We start from the raw sequence: 21946 nt of genomic DNA, 5'->3' as shown, positions 1-21946 counted from the left end.
AAGTTCAGATTCTTTCTGGACACCACATTTCAAGCCTGAAGAGTGACAACCATGCCCCAGTCCAAGAGAAAACAGGGACATTTCTAAAAGAGATGTATTTGCACCACAGGAAGAAATAGGGAGAACTATGGGGAAAAAAAAGCCAAACAGATTTTCTGTCTCTAACAATCTTTTCTCAAGATATCTTTGTGCATCTGCATTATATTTGGACTGTTTCACTAGCAGCTTTCTGTTTAACCAGGTGAGTGACTTTGCTTACGGAAAAGGAAAAGACAACAAAAGCCTGTGAGGGGCATTTCTTATGATGACAAAACTTAGAGTAAAAATATAATTAGATTAAGAAATACTGTGGATATTGTTGAAGCTGTCTCCCTTTGTTCCCCTTTTTATTGAAGAGCCCTGTGGTTTGGAGGCGCTTGGCATTCTCTTAGCTGGTTCTACTTCCCTCTACATCTTTCCTCCTACGAATTTCCCTCTAGGATTAGACAGCAGTACAAATATTATTACACTCTGCAGGCTTTGCCTTCTGACCTACTCCACAGAGACTTATGTGATGGAGTCAGCACTGCTGAATAGAAAATGTCTTTCTTAACGCTGTGATGCTGGAGCATTGCCAAGGTCCAGTAGTTCATAAAGAGACCGAGCTGGCTGTGCTCATGAGAGGACTCAGAAAGAGCCCTGAATATTTAAAGAAAAAGGTCAGTGAAAAGAAACTATAATATGGAGGAGCAGGGAGAGGAAGGGGTGGGAAAGAAGGGGGCGAGGGTTTGCTAAGAGTACGAGCTGAGGATGGAGTCCCTCAGTGGTGGAACAAGTGCTTCTGCAGGAGCTACTCCTGTTGGCTTTGCAGACCAGCCAAGTTTCTTTTGCTGTTAGCAGGCAGGATTTGTGAAGCACTTCTGTGCGTACGTATGAGTGTGTTAAGCATGTTTTCCCAGGAGACACTTCTTGGGAACGAGTTGGACCAGCCAGAAGTGTGGGTGGATGGGAGGGCTTTCGCTGCCCTCTGCTCAGTGGAAGCAGCTTTCCCGCTGTGCTTTGCTGTTCAGCTCTGGCTGCTTGGGCAAGAACCTCATCTACGTGGTTTCCCTGTCATCACTAAAACCCTGACCTCCAACTGCACCAGACACCGTGGTGTATTCGGGCTGTGCATGCCTGCCTGAGCGTGTGCGAATGACGTGAACGAAGCTTCTCTGGAGAGTGGGTTTAGACCACCACTGCCATTCTTCCCTTTGACCTTGGCCAGAGTTTGGGGTTCAGCTGCCAGCGGTGGAAATCTGTGCCAAGGTGTTGGGCTGTGCTGGTGTGCTGCCATGCTATACTGTGGGCTGGAAGTGCTGGGAAGGGATCGGCCCAGACAAAAATCAACAAGAATCTTCCCACCCGAATGTAACCCAATCCAAATTCAGATGTTCCTGAGCTCTGCAAGTCTTGTTGGTGCTTCTTGATTTTTGTTTAGCTTTTCTCAGTAACTCCCCATTCCCTGTTTCCATCAAGGGGCTGATGTAAAAATACTAATGGACCGTGGAGCGACTCAACTTCTATTTACCCAAAGTCAAAAGCATATTAAAGTAAGCCTCTCCAGGGACTAGGCTGGTCCTTAGCATTTCGTTAAAATTACAAATTATGTTTTCAGGAATGGCCAGAAAAATTCTACTTCACATGTTCACTGAGGAAGTGACAAGACATTTTCTCAAGGGCCTGTTTGATGTGTAGGCTAATTTGTACATCAAAAGGACTTAGTTCACAGAGTAAACTCCTTTTGTCTTTCCATGATTTATTTTTTTCCGGCACTGCATTAATGAGTTTTTGAAGTTCCACTTCAGTGGGTGTTATATTTTCTGGAGAGAAGTGATGTGCTTTTATAGAAGCTTCTTTTGGTTTTGCTCTAAGGTACGTGGTCTTGGCTGTCATTCTAAGAGGCAAGTCAGGCATTGGGTCATGGAAAGGAGGGAGATTTTCTTGAATTTAAGCCAAAACGTTAATTGCCATCTTCCCCCAGTGAAATACTGGATGGTAAACACTAGCTGTGTGTGGCTCATTCACACTGTGAATGCAAGGTATGCAAAAACCACAAGAAAAGAACATGCTCTGGATAAACAGAAGTGGATGATCACATATAGCTAATTTGTATCCTCATTATTTGGGAGTTATGCAGTCGGTTTCAATTTGAAGGACATACTGCAGACCTCAGTACTCCTTTCCATAGGGAATAACCTTTGTTTTCAATTATCAGACTTTAAGAGCTTGTGCCATAATTTTGGTGTTAGCGTTTATCTGTTGAAAGAAAAAAAGGCACAGCCTATAAATCCTTTTTCTTCTTCTCACACGGCCAACAATAGTCTTTTGTGGTCTGAACTACCATAGTTCACTGCACTTACAGAAAAAAAAGAATGCAAATCTTGCAGCAAGCATGATATGGGGCAGAAGAAGCACGAGTGGAAATTGCTCATTGAAGTCCCTTCATTGCATGCAGACGATATAATGCAGTCTAATGGGCTCTGAGTGAAAAACTGCATCTCTATGAAGAGTGACTTCTGCTTCCTGCATCAACACTTTTCACAGAGCCAGTGATGGGACTGACATTCAGCAAATTGACTTTAATTGTATTTTTTGCTTAGCTTGCCTGCTCGTTGAAAAGCTGTGTTTTATTTACCATTAATATTATTTGAGAGGCAAGGTTCCAACTTTATCAGTTTATAACTCTGACAAATGGGGCTCCTCATTTTCCTTTTGAGATTTCACATGACCAGCTAGCTTTCCTGGCAAGTTGCAGCTTATACTGAAGGCTCTCCTCTGTGGATCAACTGGATGAGTTCTTACTGAAACTAAACAGAGACAATTCCTGCCTGCTGGGGAAGCATACCAAAGCCCCGAGCTGTGCCTGTCTTTATCTACCACTGTGTCTCTGCTTTTGACAGTGGCCAAGCCTGCAAGACACCAACACTCACCTTCACTTCTTGCCATGACAGTTCAATACCCTTGGCCAGAAAGTCTCTTCTTGGTTGGCCTTGGGTAATCTCAGTAGAGGATGCTACATTCTCTTGACATCTCCTCTTTTCTTCTGTGACCATGAAGGACGTGGAAAGACAATGGAGAAGGTGACAGCGGAGCCACATTGGCAGATGGGTGAGGTCACACAGCATAGAAGTCAAGGGACTATCAGTAACTGCTCTCCTCCTAAATATGGATGGGAAAGGAATGCCAAAGATGATATTTTTTGAATGCTGTAGCTGTTTTTTTCCCTTCTAAAGGCTTTTAAAACCCCATAATTTGCAAGTCTGAGATGCATACATGAGAGGAGAAAAGAGGTAAAACCAAAAAGCATTAAGAGAATCAGCAAAGACAGGAATGTTTGTGCATCATGAAAATTGTTTTATCTGCTATTTCACTACCTCTCTTATTAGAGGAAACCATGAGAAACCTCAATGTCTCAAGCTAAAATCTAAGTTTTAACCACTGTGGAAACATGTAAGTTGTCTTCCATCCCAGTAACTCGTTGTTGGCTTGTTCTTGAAATGTTATCCTCTGTAGCTATGGAAGAAAAGGCTGAGGGTTTTAATGGATCTCAAGGCATTTACAGCAAAGCTGGGTCTGGCTGAATTTGCCTCACACATAATTCTTTTTCCTAGTACTTGATGGGAAGATGGCAGATGACCTGTGCTCTTTGTTTGAGCCTTTAAACTGGATCTAGTATGCTTAGACTTTTAAATTTGAATGGTTGCACTTTTTAAGGGGTGTCATCTTGACATCTCTGTGGGCTGGGAAGTAGCTAGTGCTGCTTCTTCCTGCTTGCCATAGCAGAATGACATTTTTAGGCAGGGAGCGAAATGCTGTAGCTTGCATTGCTGAAGAACTAATGAGGTTAACTCCATCTGCACTTCTTGTAATTGCTCTTCCCTCCCATCAGGTTTTCGGTTTTAAATATTCAACCTCTACCTCCTCCCAGTGGCTGCCTTTCAGTAAGAAAACGGCAGAGAGGTTTTTGTCCCCACAGTATGTTCATAGCAGTGTGCAGGTAAAAACTGCCTCTACAACGTGCATCGCTGCTGAAGCTGTGCTCAGGTGGGGTCAGAAAATCAGCTAGCAGCTTCTATCAGTGCAAATAGCTGATTTAAGATCAGCTCAGGCAGGAGTGTTCTCTAGCTGCATCTCTCCTTTTCTTGTTACACTGCCTAAAAAAAGCATGTTGTTGCACCTAGATGCAGACCCTGAAGCCTCCCTAACGCCTGAGGCCCTTGCAGATGACCTGAGCTTCTTGTTCTAGACTAGAAAATGTCATCCTTCAGCCTCAGTTCAGAGCTGGGTCACTTGGACTCCCTGCAGCCACCAGGCTTAAGGAGAGCCCCATGTTTATCTCTTCATCCACACTTGTTTCCACTCCCCTTGTACTTGTCTGTGCAAACATACCATGAGGTACAAGAAGCTCTGTCTCTCCTAAGAGCCTTGGTGCATGCCTGTCTGTGGTGCAGGTGAGGTGTGGAGGAAGAATAGGACACGCACATGAGAATATTGTTTCCAGACTTGCCTGTAATTTTTGTTAGGCTGATCAAATTTGCAGTCACTACAACCAGGACTCAATATCCAATGGCAAGGAGGGGGTCCTTCTTTGAAGAATTGATATCAGATGCAGAGAACTTTTCGCTTTATGGCCCTGGGCAGCAAACACCAACTTAAAATGACAGGACCCCAGGACTGCTAATTAGAAACTGGCAAAACCAGGACATCTGGACACCTTATCAGAGGTTTATCAAGATTACTGGTATGATCCATACAAACCCTTAATGGAAATCAGCTGTCAAACAAGTGAAGTAATTTAGGCAAAGGTTGCTTTTTCTTTCTTTCTTTCTTTCTTTCTTTTTTTCCTGTCAAGGCTATAATATATTACAAGCTGAGTTCTTAGAGGCTGTAATAACTGCACAGTTTCATAACCACCGTTTTTTGTTCGTTGCTCAACTCCCTAGCCAAGGAGACTCTGGGCTGAATTTGGAAAGCAAGAGCAGTCAGTGCAAAAATCTGCACCCATACTGGCTCTGAGCAACCTTCAGCTGTGAGGCCGTGCCCCTCCACACCACAGCAGCTTTAACTCTGCTCCATGGCAGTTTCAGTTCTGAGAACTCTTGACACATCACCTTGTCTTTATATGGTCAGCTAAAAGGGTTATAAAAGTCTATGGGGGAAAATGTGATCGAGTGAAAAAGGTAAAGCTGAATGTGTGGTCCTGGATTTTACACGTGAGAGATCGGAAAGAACATGAACTTCCTCAGATTACAGAAGCTGAGGATTATGATCACTGTTTAGTCAGTATCTTTTACTGAGCTGAAAGAATGAAAGCCACCATAAGGAAGAAAACACAGCCTTGGGCAGCCTTGGTTCTTGCCCTCCAGGATACTTCACATGCTTTGAGTCTATTTACATGCACTTGGGGTAGAGCTGAAATTAGAAAGCCTTTTTTAAATATACTTTGAAACCTATTTGTCTTAAATCTTACTGAAGCCATAACCAAGGAAAGCAATAAATGAGATGTGACGAAAGTGGAGCTGCTGCCTGATGCAAGCCTGCTAATAGCAGGGAACACATCTCGCTGCCTTGCTCATGCTAACTCTGAGACATGCTGACTGCCTTAAGAAGGGACAAGTGCACAGTGAGGCAAAATAGCCAAGAGAAATTGTACCCGTGTTGCTGACTACCTGTTCTTGTGCTCTGATCTGGTTTGAGCCCCCATTATGAGGAAACTAACATAATATGTGTAAAATGGAGTCAGTTTTCGGCAAATCTATTTTATTTTTTCACATGGAAGTAGCATTTAAGTGTCTTAAACAAGCATACATAAGTCTGAGCAAATCCAAGCTCCCTGTTCATAAAACTTCAGATATAGTTTAGTTTTTACAGTGACATGGTTTTTGTTCCTGAGCTCAAACTTTTCTTTCATTTTTCCAAGTGAATGATGGACTTAAAGAATATTTCTCCAGACTGAAAAAATGGGAATTTATTGTCCTGCTAAATGTTTGCATATTTTGGCAGGTGAGGAGAGACCTGGTAAGTGGGAGACTGCAAAGGACAGAGTTCATACAAACACGAACACTTCAGAAACATTTGCTTTGCAAGAAGTTCAGCTGAAACCATCTACTCAGTACTTCCATGAGCCTGGAAGTATGTCCATTCTTTGGAAAGATGAGATGTTTTCTTCTGTCTTCAAAATGCAGTGAAGTAGCGTGCCGTGGGGACCAGGTGAGTTGCATTTTGGCAACTCGCTTAATTCAGCAGTCTTCAACGGAAAAGGACTGGTACTTCAAATATAGACCATGAGAGGAGGCCTTTGAAACAGCTACTTAGTTGAAGTTGTGGCTCATTTACACATGCTGCACACAGTGTAATTTTGTTTGTTTGTTTGTTTGTTGTTTTTCTTATCGTGCGTATAATTTATTTTGGTTTTGTCTCTGTTTTCTTATGCATGCAAAAGAAAAAAAACACTCTTCTGCTTGAATTGAGTTGTATTTTTTAAGGATGAGGTTAAAAAAAAAAAAAAGAGAAGATACCATAAAAGAGCTTCTTAGAAGGACAAGCCACAGAGACCATAATGTTATCATACATTAAGTCTTAAGGGCAATAACTTGGTGAAACAGTGCTGCTATCACTTGAGAGATAGATATTTGCTTTCCTGGATGTTGTAAAAACCATCTAAACAGCTCCTCTAGGGAATATCACCTGCCCCAAAAGTTTTCAGGCTGATACAAATATTTTTATTTGATTACACTTCCCTCGTTGGTCTTATAAAAATAAAAGCCCCCATTTTTTTATTTTTTTATGGTCCAGAGGGAAATACTTTTGTGCTTTGCTTTATTGAAAACTTGTTGCAGCTAAATGACAATTGAAAATTAATGCTGTTTTTGCATATGTGTTTCTTAGTGAACACATCAGCTGCACAGTACTGATTAGAAACATGTCTATAATTTAACAGTTGACTGCAAGGCTTTATAGCCTACCAAAAGTCTCCTGCGCCTTGTAACTGCCAGACTGCCTGTAGTTAAAAGGCAACTTTCATCAGTTGCTTTCCTGTCTGAATTAATGCTACAAGCAGTTGAAAGATGGATGCTCGTAAAGGGTGATCTTCCTTCTTGAATGTAGAGATCTTTCCAATAGTGAAAGCTGACTAATATTGTCCAGACAAATAGTGTTCTTTCTGACAGATGGGATATTCACTGACTCATCCACAGAGCCCATATTTTGTTTCATGACTGCTGTTTTGGGAAGAAAATCTAAAAATGATCGTCTTGTTCAGAAAGCTATGTCAAAATCATTGGCTTTTGCAAGAATGTAAAGTATCATTCTATCAGCTGGTGACCTCTGTTGCCATGTTCTCTCTCTAAATTTCACGTGTAGGAGTTCAATGTATAGAAATACCATGTTTGAAGTTCTTCATCTAGCTTAGGCATTCTGGTAAAACAGTGCTGAATACTTGTCCACCCTAGGTTGACCTCAGTGTAGACATAAAACAATCAGGAACTGCAATGCCTAAAAAGCTGTCTGAAAGAAGTGGAGTTCCTTGTGCACTTTAACCCTTTGTGTACTTTTCCCTTTCATATGATTAGCTTGTAGAGTTAAGCTCTGACTTGACTATAAAATAAGACTGTCACATTGCTGTGTGTCCAACAATTTGCATTTGCTGGTATAAGGATGAGAACCACAATTAGTTGACATTTCTTCAGCAATTGTAAATAGCCTTGGTTTTATAGTACAAATGAATAAAGAAATTGTGATTTTTGTGCAATGCTAGCCTCAGCTTCTAGACTTTTGTTACATAGCTCCTGTTCTGTGACTTTCATACCAGCCTTTACATAGGTTACATGAGTGATGGTCTTTGTTCTCATGAAAGTGACACATATGCTCAGACACTGTATATATGTTTTTGCATAAATGCAGTCTTCATCACCATAATGTCTAAATGCCTAATGTCTAAATAGTGAGTGCATTCTTTCTGCTTTCTTGCCTTGCTACAAATTGTTATTTCATCATACAGGCATTGTGTTTCAAAACTGAAACACAGCTGTGCCTTTCTTCAACACTGCCCCCAAACGGATCCCATCATTTAGTAATTGAAGTTATTGATAGAAGCTGCACAGTGAACCTTAGAAAAGTCAGAATAATGAGGTGGTTTGGCACTAGTTTTGTGTGTACACAGTTTTATGAAACTGTTTTGTAGCTGCTCTAAAGATGAAAAAATATTAGTAAGCATAGGGCAGCAGATGCTAGTGGAACGCCGACTGAATTTCTGCTGCCAAGATCTCTTGTGTAATTTGTGTCACAATGATACACTCACAAGTCTTAATATTTACACAACTTGCTGTCTTCTTTCGGGTTTCAGGTATTGTAGACCAGAGGAAACACAGGCTTGATATAAACTGCTATGATCTACTGATTTAGTTATGCAGTAAGTGCTCTCACTTCATCTAGTTGAATGACTCAAATTCCTCAAGGTAATGGAGTGTTTCATGGCCTCTCCATCCCAAAGGGCATGAGCACATTTCTGTCAACAGTATATCATCTACATAACGTTGTATAAGGTAATTCCCTTTCAAGCCAATCTCTAAGTCTGTAATCAAAGAAAAATTCTAAAGAAAAGGGTTGGTTTTTTGTTGTTTTTTTTAAAATTATTTGTGAAAAATAAGGTGGTTGTAAGTCATGGCATTGATATATTTTTTTTCCCTGCATGTTTTTTTTTAAGGATGACCCAGGCAAAATACTCAGAAAGGCTCCGCACTTTCTTGAAACCATGCCCCTTCAGAAGAGCTGAGTGTGGGAACTCAAGGAGGCAGGCATACAAATCACCATCCAGCTGAGGGACTCAGGCTGGAAAGGACCTCCTGAGCAGTCATCTCTGACTCAGTCCCCTGTTAATACAGGCAATTATATCACATAATCCCTCTCATAAACTGGTCATGCTTCACATTTCAACTACTACTAAAGTTTTACCAGAAATTTGCTGCCCTTTCTTCTAGAAAACCTGTCATAGTTTCCAGTGGGAATGTGCTTAGGGCCGGTCTTTTACTGTTCGTTCTTCTGACAGCATCACTCTTCAGCTTAAATAACTCTTCAGCTCTCCTGGTGTCTTCTGCCTTGATGGATTTGTAAAAAGTGAACACAATTCAACCTTCTTTTTGCTAGACTAAACAAGACAAGCTCTTTTGGTGTCATCCAGAAAGAACAGCTTTTCTTTCCACTAACTTGAAGTCTTCCACAGCTGTCTCAGGCTGAATAAATTCATTCTTGAATGTGAGTGACCTGAGCTATACACATTATTCTGGATAAAGTCTTGCCAGAGCTTTGTGCAATGGCATTTTGAGCATTCAGGCTGAGTCTGGGCTTTTCGTGGGTCCATATTTTGAGTTTTGTATGGCAGGAAGTAAGTTTTGGATTCACTTTGTATGTTTTTGCTAAAGCTTCCAGAATATTAAATGGGAAACTTAATTTTTTGCTGACAGTTTTAGAAGGAGATTAGGGGAACTGTACTCCCAACCCTGCTTTCCATGGGAATAGGACTCCCTTGGATAATTCCAGTTCTAATTACAAACAAGGAAAATGATAAACATTTAAGCGACAATCCCCAAAAAGAAATATGGAACAGTATGGTTTGATGCAGAGATGCCATGTTCCTACTTGTTATCAGCAACAACCTGGCTGTGTCACCACAGAGCCATAAGCTCAGAGTTCCTTTCTCATCTGAAGGGTCTGACACAAAGCAATAACAGAGCCATACACTGCTACAGCTAAAGAGATAGCTGGGCTGCCTTAGGAGCTGATATCTCAGTAGTGTGCTCCAGTACACTGTCAGATGCAGCAAAGACCAAGCATGACTTCATGAAGGTAAATGGCATGGGCACCACTATATCAGTTGTTCAACAGTGGTAATACAGAGACATTTCCCTGCATTTTCCTGCAGATACTGGGAAGTCTCCTCAGTGAGATGTGTCTACCTTGATAGGAACTGTTGCTCTGTGCTGAAAATCAGGAAACTTCTGATTTCATTTTGGCAGACCTTCTTTGTGTGTGTGTTATGCTCCCACTCCTTGGCCACACAGACAGAAGGTTCTGTGTGCTTGCAACATGCATGACACAAGACTTTGGGGTGTATGGATGCAGAGTAGCACAAATCACTGCCAAAAGCAGAGCACCCAGCTCTCACAGGAGATGATAAGAGACTCTGTCCACAGAGCTGGAGGAGAGACCTGTCTTTGTCCTCAGTGTATCCTCTGTCTCCATCATTTTCTTCATTTTCCAGCCATGTTGATTGCCTGTCTCCCTCCTGCTCTTTTCTTCCCACTGAAAAAGAGAGCAGGCTTTTGTCTCCTAGCTCCCTGCTTACCAGGTGACTGTTATTAGCTTACACCTGTGAATGCTAATGGCAAATAGTCATGGATGTTTTAAGGAGGAGAAACAAACAAATGAAATAAAAGAGTGAAAAAACTGGACAGTATAGAAAGAAAAAAAAAAAAGAGTAAACCTATCTAAATTTACAGAGATTTTCTTCAAATGTTCCTGCCACTGTTGTTCCAGAAAGGCCCTCTAAGCTAGAAATAGTAGCTGGTGGTCATGTTTAGTGTCCTGTGTTTGCAACTGAAAGGGGCCATGACTCATATATGTGTATGGTGCTCTGGCTATAAGCCATTCTGACTTAAAATGGCTGAGGTTTATTGTGAGAAAGAACATCTGACTTGTATTTTCTTGAGTCTGAAAAAGTATCTTCAAATAACAGCATAAGGGAAAAACACTAACCGTAAAGAATTTTACATTCTTTGGAAGGATATCATAGCAGAATATACACAGTAGACTAATTATGATTTCATCTTTAATTTTACTCCAAAGTCAGTTGCATTTTTTTGAAGTGTCATTCCTTTTTATTTTCACCAAAAAAATGGCCGCATTCCAATCACTTACTTACAATCATCTGTATTAATTTGTGTTCTTCAAACAGCTGGATAATCTGTTGTAATTAGAATGAGCTCTGCTGGCTGGCTTTTATCATCCTGTCGGAGGAAATTACCGGGCAGACTTCTCGTTCCCTCCAGCAGACAGCGGAGGGTGCTGTTGGATTTGTTGTTGTGGAATGGGAAAAAGAATCGAAGCTGTTCTCAGAGCGGGCTGCCCAAAGCTCACTTCATAGATTCCTCAATAGACTTTGTAGATACAGACCATCAAGTCTTGCCTTACTGGGGTGTCAAGGAGCACCAATAAGGGCCTTCCAAAGCATGATCTGAATTAGGCAGAGTGCAGTACATCTTCTTCAACATGCTGGTTAGAACTTATTAAGCCACAATGAATGCGTAATAGAACTTATTTGGGAGATTATATTGGGACACCCAAAGTCAGCAGTAGTGCTTTTCAGCTGTTTGCATTAGCTAAACGTGATACAAGAGCAGGTGCTTGGCAAGCCTGTCTGCCTGTGGTCTTGAACAGGATGCAGGATGCGGTTGCTGGATTGCAAATGCTGTATTTCACTGTCACTGGGACACAGTGATTTTATTAGTGAACATATCACTAATAATATGGCAACTATGTGGTCAAAGGATGTGCCATTCTCAAGCCCAAGTAAATAGTATAGAATTAACAAATACGTTTCAAAGGAGCCCTTTGTGAATTGTAAATATGACTTGCTGCTACTGCTATTTAGACAATTGTTTTCCCTTTATACTACTTTTCCTGTAAAAACTGCAAATAGAAACTCAAGCTTCCTAACCAAAATAAAAATATCTGTTATATGGATGAGTAACTGGAGAAGTCGAAGAAGTTGAATGATTTTCCCAGGATCATCAACAGAAGATGAAATCAATGTGTGAATTAAGCTCAGATGCTGAACTTCCCTGAGCAACTGGAAGGAGCAAAAAATGCATCCCATAGCCTCTTTCTTTCCACCATGGAGGAATTCCAATTCTGTATTCTGAAGGAAATGTGTTACACAGGAGCTCTGGGGGATGCACGCTGCCATTCGTGCCTCATAGATTCATCAGCTCCTGTAACTGATCAATATATCCTGATCATTATGTTTCTGCATTGTTTTAAAGATGAGAAGCACTATGTCTATCCATGATTGAAGCTATTGCACAATGTGATTCTCATCCCACAGCATGTAAAGCAGCCCACTGAGGCATTCAGAAGTATTCCTCTGCTCCAATACCATGAAGAAAAAATTATCCTTAAAAATAATACAAATGTAAATGCAATATTCTCTCTTTTTTCATCATTCTGAACAAACCCAGAACTTTTAAAATTATATATCCTTGGTTCCTTTCTGAATATTGGTGAGTAGCAACACCTCAGAGCCACATGTATAGACCTCTGGACAAATTCCTTTCTGGAGTAGATTGCTGAGAGCTGATTTGCTAATGGGAAACGTTCCTACCTATCTTGTATTCAGTTTACCTGGATTTAATCTCCTTAGTTTGAATTAGCGGAGGAGAATGTGTTTATGTCTGTATCCATAGATGGAAATAGAGATAGACTCCTTACTTGAGTGCACAATGTTTATTTTATCCTAAAAGTTTGTTTTCCTTTCCCCCCTCCCACTACAGTGTCACTGCTGCTGTATTTTATTAGACCTCTGGTTTTCATTATGCAAAAAGTCAAAACTGGAACGTTGTAAATCTCCCCTCTCCTTCCCGCTCGCTGCTCTGAAGCTCGGCCGCCATTCGATGCCTGACGGCTTCTCCTACCAACGCACACTATTTCCAGGGGCTCTGGGGAACTGGAGGTGAGAACAGGGAACAGGGAGGGGGAGCCTGCTTGCCCAAGGCTTGTTAACCTGAGCGCACACTCTCTTTCTCAAATTTGTTTTCTCAGCTGGTGGCACAGTCACTGCCCCAGCGCCATCAGTCCAGCAGAGAGCAGTTCCATTCGAGATCTGAAGGCAGATTTTAAAGAAGTGGTTGGGCAGGAGGGGGGGAGCTTAATAACAGCTTAGAGCCTGACTCTGCGTGTTTTCTTAGTATATTGAAATACGAACTGTGTAAACATGCTCCGCATTCCACCTGCTCAAGCATCTGCCAGAAATCTCACAAAAGCCCTTTGCTGTATCTTACGCCCTCCTGTTCTGCCTGCCCTCCTCCCTGCAAGCTCTCCTGCACCACCTCGCTGTCCTGCTCCCCACCCAGTCTCCTCCAACACATGCTCCGTTTTGTTCCTGCTGGAAACGCACATTTCCAACCTCTACCTGCACCTAGCATGCGGTGCCTTTCCCAGCCTCCTCTTTCTTAGGGTTGGGACTCACTTCAGCCTCAGAGCACTGCTTGGTGCTGATGCTTGTCAGGTTATTGTTGTTCTTCCAATAGTATTTACTATTATTATATATAAATATGGCAGCGATCACCCCAGAGACCGAATGCTTTCCACACCAAAACTTGGAGCAAAGCAGAAAGGGTTTCACTCACATGCTCTGCTTTTTACCTGTCTGCCCCTGACAGGGGAGCAATTTCCATCCAGATGGCAAGCCATCAAGGGTTTTACACTTTTACACTTAGTAAAAACACTGAACAAAGAAGGGCCTTTTCCATCGCGCTCTGAAAGAGAGCAGGCTGTGCTGGCGTCTCCAAGAGAGCAGATTTCCCCTTGGCATGACCTGCCGCCAGCATACAGCAGTGGGACACAGGCAGCAAACCACATTTCTGCTGTGCCGTGCCAGCCTCAAGGGCTGTGTGAGTAATGTGGAGTGAGCCGAAGATAGCCTCAAGCTATCTTCCTTGTTTCTTGTGTCAGGTGTGACCACATCACCTGGGCCCCGGGGTGCGTAGGGCTTGGTGGGGTTCCCGGTAGGATATGTTGGGAACTGTGGAGGTTTGGAGCTGGGAAGTTGAAAACAGCACACTTTTGGCTGTGTTAACTGCAGCAGTCAGTAAGCCTTGCTGTGATTGCATCAGATTGGAAGAGGCTGGTCTGAAAAAGAACAAGGAGCTGTGATTTAGGGCTAAGACAAAACTGTTTTCATTTGACTGTGGAGGGAAGACACCATCTAAGCTACCAATGAAATGGGGCAGTGATATTCTGTCAGTTTTCCCACCGCCTTCATACAACTAGTATAGGTACATACATAAGTAGCTAGTTTCTAAGTTTCATTCATACTAGCTGAAAGAAAAAAAAAAAGAAGAGTCATAGATTCACAGAATGGCTTAGGTTGGAAGAGACCTTAAAGCCCACCCAACTCCAGCCCCATGCCATGGTCAGAGCTGCCTGCACCAGCTTAGGCTGCCGAGGGCCCCATCCAACCTGGCCTTGGGCACCTCCAGGGATGGGGCACCCACAGCTTCACGGGGCAGCTGTGCCACTCACTGTCCTCTGAGTAAAAATTTTCCTCCATCTCATTTAAATCTCTCCTCTTTTAGTATAAAGCCATCCCCCCTTGTCCCATCATAATTAGACCATGCAAAAACTTGGTCTCCCTCCTGTTTATATACTCTGTTTAGGAAGGACACACTGATGTCTCCCCGAAGCCTTCTGCATTCTGAACAAGCTCAGCTCCCTCAGCCCATCCTCAGGAGAGATACTCCAGGTTTCTCCTATGGCTTCCTCCTCCTCATAAGGGTGGTCTTGCTATCCTTAGCTTTCAAAATGCTTCATACTGTGAAGTGTGAACCACAGCATTCATATCTCAGCTCCGGTCCTTTATGGTCTGGTGGTTATGAGGGTAACTTTTCTGACTGGTTTGAAAAGTGCCGGTGAAATACCACCAAAATAAAGCTGCCTACACCCAGGGGGCTGGCCTGGTCAACACAGCTGGGCAGTGGAGCTGGGAGGGCCTTGGCAGGGTCTTGATAGGCCTCAGACTTCATGGAGCAGCTCCTAGATGGGGGTAGGCCCTACACTTCATGGGACAGAAGATGGGAAGGGGAGGTACTGTTGTTGCTGAGGTGTTTCACAGGTTCTTGGGTGTCTGCTATTCACTGGACATTTTTGAGGCTGCAGCATCTCAGTGGGTCAATTCAATGAGAGAGAAATTTAAAGAGAGAAGCTTTAACATGATGGTCTGACTGCATAGATCTTACAAGGTCTTTAATTGGATTGTTTAATCTTTTGAAATTATCTTCAACTCCTGTGTGTTCGGGGGGCAGGGAGGTGGGAGATGACACTTGTTTGTTTTGTTTTCTTTTCCTGATATGGGGAATCAGCCATTTTAGGAGAGTAGTTGCTGTGGTGTGTCATCCATACTCTGTACTCTCCTGGGACCAGGGCTTGAGATTTTTTCATCCTTTTTTTCCTTGCCTTGCACTTTGTTCCTGAAACAGGAATCAGGTTAAATATCCTCACAGTCCTTTCCAAACTCTTGGCATTAGAACCACCCTTCCCCTTTGCCTTTCCCCGCCAAGTGATGTGTGCAACAGAGCCCAGAGCGGGGAAGGGAAGGGAGGAGGAAGAGGAAATCATTCACCCCACCCTTCCAACCAGAAGCAGGATCTTGAAGTGGCTGCTCAAATGGAAGAAACTCACAATTAAAAGAAAATAATTAAATAAATAAATACAAAAGGTATTCCCACTCCCTGCCCTGTTAGGATCATGATGTCTGGGTGTAACCCACACAGACACCAGCAGCTCTTGCCAGAAACTCATCAGATGTCAGTGAAAAGCTGAGACCACCCGGAGAGAAGTGGTAGTTCTTAGCAGGCCAGTGCTTTGCCTGGGGAAGGTGTCCTGACATCCTCTCCACTAAATTCAGCTTGCTGAAAGCTGTCCCCTGGCTATCACAATTCCTCATTGCAAAGTGCAGTTGAACTCAACTGTTTCTAACTCAGTTAGGGCAAATGCTGTCCAGTCCCCAGATATTTTTCAAAAGGTTGCTGTGAAAGACTGAGTAACAGGGACGTGTATATTTGTTCCCTGAAAAGAGGAAGGGTCATTAAACTGGAACATCTAGTATGCTTTTGAAAGAATTGCATTACATCAGAACAAGCCAGAAATAAGATACCGTTTGTTAACTTTACTAATCCATTAAAAATACACTGGGCAACTGAACTATTATTTGTAACCCTCTGCAATCTCTCTTACAGCAAGGAAACAATGTCCGACTGCGTTTAGGTGTGGTGTGTTCTCAGAGCACATAAAGCTTTCAGCAGCTTTGTACGGGGCTGATTTTGATTTTAGGTAACAGCACATATTGAATCGGCTGGGGAAAGAAACTCTCCAACTAGAAATCTACTAGCAGTAAATTATCTGGAATTTCAAATGACCCACAGATATATTTATCTTATTATCCTTATATTCATGAATTTGTGCGTGGGAAGAGAGGAGGTCCCTGAAGCTGCAAATTGTCAATCCACATTCAGTACTTCAGACTAAGCCAAGTCATTCTCGCCTTTTCTTTTAAGCTGGACGTAACTAGAAAATAATTGTGTGGTTGAAATGAAAGATTTTACCTTGGGTAGTACTTTATCGTACTGAGTATTCCTGTGTTGGTAAGAACAAGTTCACTGACTTGTTCTCCATCACTACCATGAACTAAAGGGAAAATGGAAATGAGCTGAGAAAATTTTTCTTCCTTTTTAATCTTATTAATCTTTTTTCTTCTGTTCCAGTTAAAACAAAAGCAAGAACTGTGGAGACAGATTGACCTTGTAATAGCAAAAGCATGGTTCAGTGAATCTTTGTGTCTGTGGCTGGGCTTTTCCTGTCCTCTAAATCTAAAATTGAAATGGCTTTTCTAGCTTTCAGCAGAACGAGGTTGTGCTCTGAAGATAAAAACATACTTATGAATTGAAAAATATCGTTTCCTTTAGAATGCTTTTTAGAACATCAGGGTGCTTAATAGTAGAGATGGTAGTTGACAACAGAAATTGTATTATAGGCACCTCATGTTATCAGTGGAGGATAACAAATTCCCTGAGTGGATTAAAATTGCCTGAAAAAAACAAAATAAAGGACAAATTGCTTGAAAAGCAGCTGGAGGCAGCGCTATATACTTTTGTTGTGCACATAGCAGTGGCAAACCCATGGCTGATATTTCCTGTCTTGCTGAGAGTTCAGGTTCTAAATTTAGGGCTCTAAATAAGTGATCTGATGTATGAAGGGCCTATACTGCCAACCAGAGTCAATGGGAAGAGCTGATGCCTTCATGCTTTTCCAAATCAGGGCATTTAAGTCTAAAGCACATTCTGGGAACCCAGTCTTTCTTTATTGGCTTCACTTTCCCCAACAGTCAGATGGAGCCATGGCCCTCCAAGCAGCAAGCAAGTGGTGCTGTATGAAAACGTTTCTCTGTCAAGCCTGCCCCCCAGCCCACTGCTGGGATCTGCTCAGAAGGGACCCCAAGAATGATGGGATCCACCTGGACCAGCCAAGCCTGCTGCCAGCACCAGCCCTGGGCACCTGGCCCAAGGCAGCACATTTTAGGTACTATTTTGCAGACCCAGCAAACCAGGAGCTGCTGTCAGTCCTCTGCCCCTGGGCAAGGCTGGTAGGAGCTGGAAGCTGGGAAAGAGAATAGAAGCAAGGATGGGCTTCCAGAACCGTAGCCACCTCACCTCTGACTGGCTAGTATTTTTTACTAACTATTCAGAAAACTGTCTTAATCTATTGTGCAATTACAACAGCAAAGCACTTACCTGCCATCATGCCTCAGCAGCAGTATCTTAACAAGCAGTTCAGCAAAGAGGGCTGCTGTTTCCTCTTTGCTGGTGAAGGCTCTACTTGTGTATGCTGGAGAGTCTTATTTCCAACAAACCATCTCAGGAACCTGTTCTCTTCTTACAAGATACTCTGCCAAGTGCTCAGACCACCACAGTTCATCCTGTCTCCCAAAGTAGTCCTGTAGTCCTTCAGAGCCCTTCCCTAAGCTTAAGCATAGAAAGTTGGACCTTTTTTTTTGAGAGAGACAGAGAGAGAGAAGATGGAGACACGACACATCTATAAAAAGGGCAAGGAAATGGATCCATGTTTTTGTCTTGCCTTGCTTTTCCTGGCACTTTGGGTTTTTTTGCTCCAAATCAGATGCTCTGAGGGATGACTGCCACACTGCCACTTCTTGTTTAAAGCATCAGCATATTGCTACTTCTCTCTGGAAAGCTCACAACCAGAGGAACCCTGGTCCCTGTGTAATAAGCAGTTTTGGAAAAGTCAGTAGCATCATCTCCTTGGGTCAGAGATGTCAGCAGGATCTAGAAGTCTCTGCCTCTCCCAGGAGCAAAGACAGCCCCCAAATCCCTGCAATGGACAGGGCCACCTGATGCACAGAGAGCAGTATCCCCTATTTTTTGGATGGATTTGTACAGAGACAATGATTTTGTGATCACAGTATTTGCTGATTTTTCCCAATATAAATCACTTTGAATTCCATTAAACAATTCCTAAGAAATTAGAAGAGGTGTAGGAAATCACAGACTTCAAGAAAACTGGTGGCTGGACGGGGAAGAGTCTCCCTGCTCCCACCCCAGACACCCAAAGGAAAAGCATTTTCTATTTAGCCATTATCTATTTTCTTTGGTTGCAGCCAACTGGTCATTCGCCACATGCATTACCATCAGCTGGCCACAGTAAATGCTGTCTGTTTCTGATCTGGCACTACAGGGAATATGAACAAGTTTTTGATGTAATAGGCAGAGGAATGAGGACAGTCTTGTGGGAGGCCAGGCTCACTAATTCTGTCACTCATGGGACAACTTGATATTTTCTTAATTTCGATCATGACTAATGTCCTGTTTCTCTTTTTTGCAGTTAAGTCTCAAGGAAAAGAAAAGCAATTGCAAAATGGGAATGGAAACCTTGGTCTGTCTGGTGTTTGTTTCAGCACTGTCAGGCAGGTAAGATAACCGAGAGCTGTAAGAATATAATAGCCAGGGAAACCAGAAGAACTCAGATGGAGACATAATCATTCCAAGAAAAAAAAGAAAAGAACATTTTCATTTTCCTCTGTGGTTCCGTGACTTTCCTCTCCCTTTCCAAGTCTTCAGTCATCTGCACTAAAGGACTGGCTCTTTTTCAGTGGTTGGAAATGGCCTAAGCATTCAAAGAAGATGGAGATATGAAGGACTTGGGGATAAGAGTCTTGCAAGTAATTTTCAAGGAAAATATTACAGCTCTAACAGCTAACAAGGGGCAAAAATCCACTGTTGGGAGAGTGCACTGGCATGTTGCCAAGAGCAAGTTGCTGATAATAGCTGCAAATATATCTGCTGATGAAATGTTAAGTTGCTTGATAGAGCTTTTTGGTTTTCAAAATGACACTTTTCCATGAAAATTTACATCATAAGAATTTGAGGTGGGGCAAAATTGGAACCATGTGTTGGCTAGATCTGGCAATTTCAGTTAAAAAGGAGCACAGAACTGGTGTCCATGCTTACAGATTGCAGCATTAAAATCTAACAAACTATCACCAAATCTAACTTGAACAGAAGAAAGTTCCTGACAATGAGCACCTCGCTACAAACTCAGCATCAATGTTTGCTAAACAAAAACTACAGCTTGTTATCCCTGTATCTGTCAGGAACAAAAATTATATATATATAAAGCACAAAATATTTTCAATTCACAAAAACTCCTGGAAAAATCCACTTGATATCAGAAGAAATGGAAATTAGACCCAATAAATCCTTGTTTGTTGGGCCCAAATTGGAGGAGTTTGTCTTCTTCCCGCAGCCTCTTTCACATATTATGCCTTCTGCCCTTCGTGTCAACTCATTTACACAGGAAAGAGAGAAAGGGAGATCTACGTAGTCCAGGTAGAATAATTTAAAAAACAACCTTCCTTTCATGAACAAACCCAAAATTCAATGCATGTCCCTCGAAGAGGGATTCTGTTTGCATGGACCCTGTTGGCAAAACTGTTGATTCCTCTGGGTGTGGATTTTGTTTTCTGTTTTACATACCCTGTAAAGAGCATAGCAAGTCTGCACACAGACCTAGGGGACTTGGAAGTTCTTAAGTAAGGTGTGTGATCTAATATCAGCTCCAGGGTTTTTCCTGACCATAGCTTTACTCATTCTCACCAAAGAGCTTCTTTGTTCCTAAACCTGTAAGAGACAACACACATGGTTAATGTTAGGTATGTGTGTAGTTCCATCTGCATGAAGTCAGTGAATATTCATTCATTCAAGGCTAGAAGTGTGTAGATGTTGGAATGGGAGGGACTTTGGATGGTTTCAATGAGCAGTCCTCATTGCAAGTATTTAACTAGCAGAAGAGACTTCAATATCGCTCTTTAAAGCAAGGATTTTAGTTCATAGGCAAAAGAGAAGATAGGAAGTCGGTACTTCAGAGGTCTAGGTGAGCAAGAAGTTGATCTCCTTAATTCTGCTTTGTTAAATGAACACACTAGCATATGAAATTCTTCTATATTAAATGACTTCTGTAAGAGCTTGTAAACATCAAATGATAGCTGTAAATGATAGCAAGCAAATGATAAAAACTTCTAGATCTGAGGTAAGAAAGCAGCATGCTCCTGACTATGCTAAATAAAACTTACTTGTCTGTTATCTAAGAGTTTATGTATAAGAACTTACGTTCAAGTAGAAGAAAGCCTTCAAAATCTACCTTATCTCAAAGTTAGTGTAACTTGAATACAGGTGTAAAATAAAATAAAATAAAGGCTTAAATGCTTTCCTGAATCGAGGAATAAACATTGAAAGGTCATAGGCTTCTAAACAATTATTTTCAGTTATTACCATTAAATATTTTCAGGGTACACTGCCAACTATGATGGGCTGAAGACAGATTCTTGTAGGGAGGAAAAATGAATGCACAAGAGTACTGAAAAGTGATCTCTGCTGTCTTGCCCTTTTGTCTCTAGAAACAAAAACAGCCAAAAATTGTTTTGGCATTTGTATGTACAAACCCATGAACAATGTGTTAAAAGATTATATTCTAAGGTTGTATACAAATTCACAATTTGAAAGTTACAGTTCAGCAGTCATTTATATCACATGACCAGACCATCAATCATAATAATAATAAAACAGGAGATTTTTCAGCTAGCACACTTCTGAGTATTCAGCCGAAATGGAGAAAAATGGGGAAATCACATAATATATCTTAGGAGTAGTAATGTCCTGTTATTGTTAAAAAACTGCTGGGACCTCATTAGTGACTATGAAAACATCATCTGTGAATACTGTGAGGCCATAAATCTACAGTGTCCAAGGAAGAGAGTGCAGGGGGGAGGGAAGGGGTGAAGGAAGAGAGCAAGCACAACATGCATGTTTGCCATTTTTTCTTACCCAGCTGTGAGTTAGTAATTTCCATATCTGCTTGCCAAACAGCTTCCAGAAACTATTACCAATTGAGTGAATTCAGTAGTCTGCTAATGAACGATAAGATAATGGGTCTATGTTCAAGAGTGTAGAAGACAAATAGTTGTTTACATGTCAAAAATTCCTTTTCTGTTTGGGTCACTGCACATACATACACACAGGATTTTGAGGCCACACTTCATAGAAGTGCAGCTCCAAGCCAGGGCTGCTGACGCTGCAGGTATGGTACTTCAGTCTTCAAACCTGGTTGTTTAGTATTCCATTAACGAGCAGTTTTCTATAGCATTAATTAATGGTAGTAGATGATAAAGATGATTTTATGCCTGTCTCATAGAGCCATAGAGCAACCCCCTTTGTGTCACAGTGCACAAATCCATTTTTATTGTAAGTATATGCTCTTATGTTGCAGTGGAATTTGGCTCTGTATTTGCAGAGCTCACATCACCTGTCACTGAAATGTGGCTACTTCTAGACAGGAAAATTAGCACTGATTTTAGTAGCAGGAACAAAAGCTAAAAGTCAACTGAAATGGCTTCAGAGATTAGGTAGGAAGAACACAAGGCGTTTACTTGAACCAGAGTTTCTTCAGGGCACTGGGTTCCACCTACTCATGTATGTCTGAGAAATGATACCTGATCCTTCACAGTAAACTGAAAAAGTGGAAACTACTTGCCAACGTGAAAATTACAGACTGGTTTTACAGAACCACCTGCTTTTTTTTTCTTTTT

The 21946-nt window shown here is 41.9% G+C and overlaps 1 long non-coding RNA gene across 1 annotated transcript in view; it reads left to right on the top strand.

Moving 5' to 3' along the window:
• Nucleotides 1–12379: 12379 nt before the first annotated feature.
• The window catches only part of LOC116216428, a 54175-nt gene continuing 44608 nt past the window's right edge, over nt 12380–21946 (top strand). The window contains exons 1-2 of the long non-coding RNA XR_004159147.1: nt 12380–12745; nt 18688–18773. This is a non-coding gene — a long non-coding RNA (uncharacterized LOC116216428). The remainder of the gene's footprint in view (nt 12746–18687; nt 18774–21946) is intronic.

Source organism: Meleagris gallopavo, chromosome 3 (genome assembly GCF_000146605.3).
Source record: "Meleagris gallopavo isolate NT-WF06-2002-E0010 breed Aviagen turkey brand Nicholas breeding stock chromosome 3, Turkey_5.1, whole genome shotgun sequence".
Taxonomy (NCBI): domain Eukaryota; kingdom Metazoa; phylum Chordata; class Aves; order Galliformes; family Phasianidae; genus Meleagris; species Meleagris gallopavo.
This window is presented reverse-complemented; position numbering and strand designations above follow the sequence as displayed.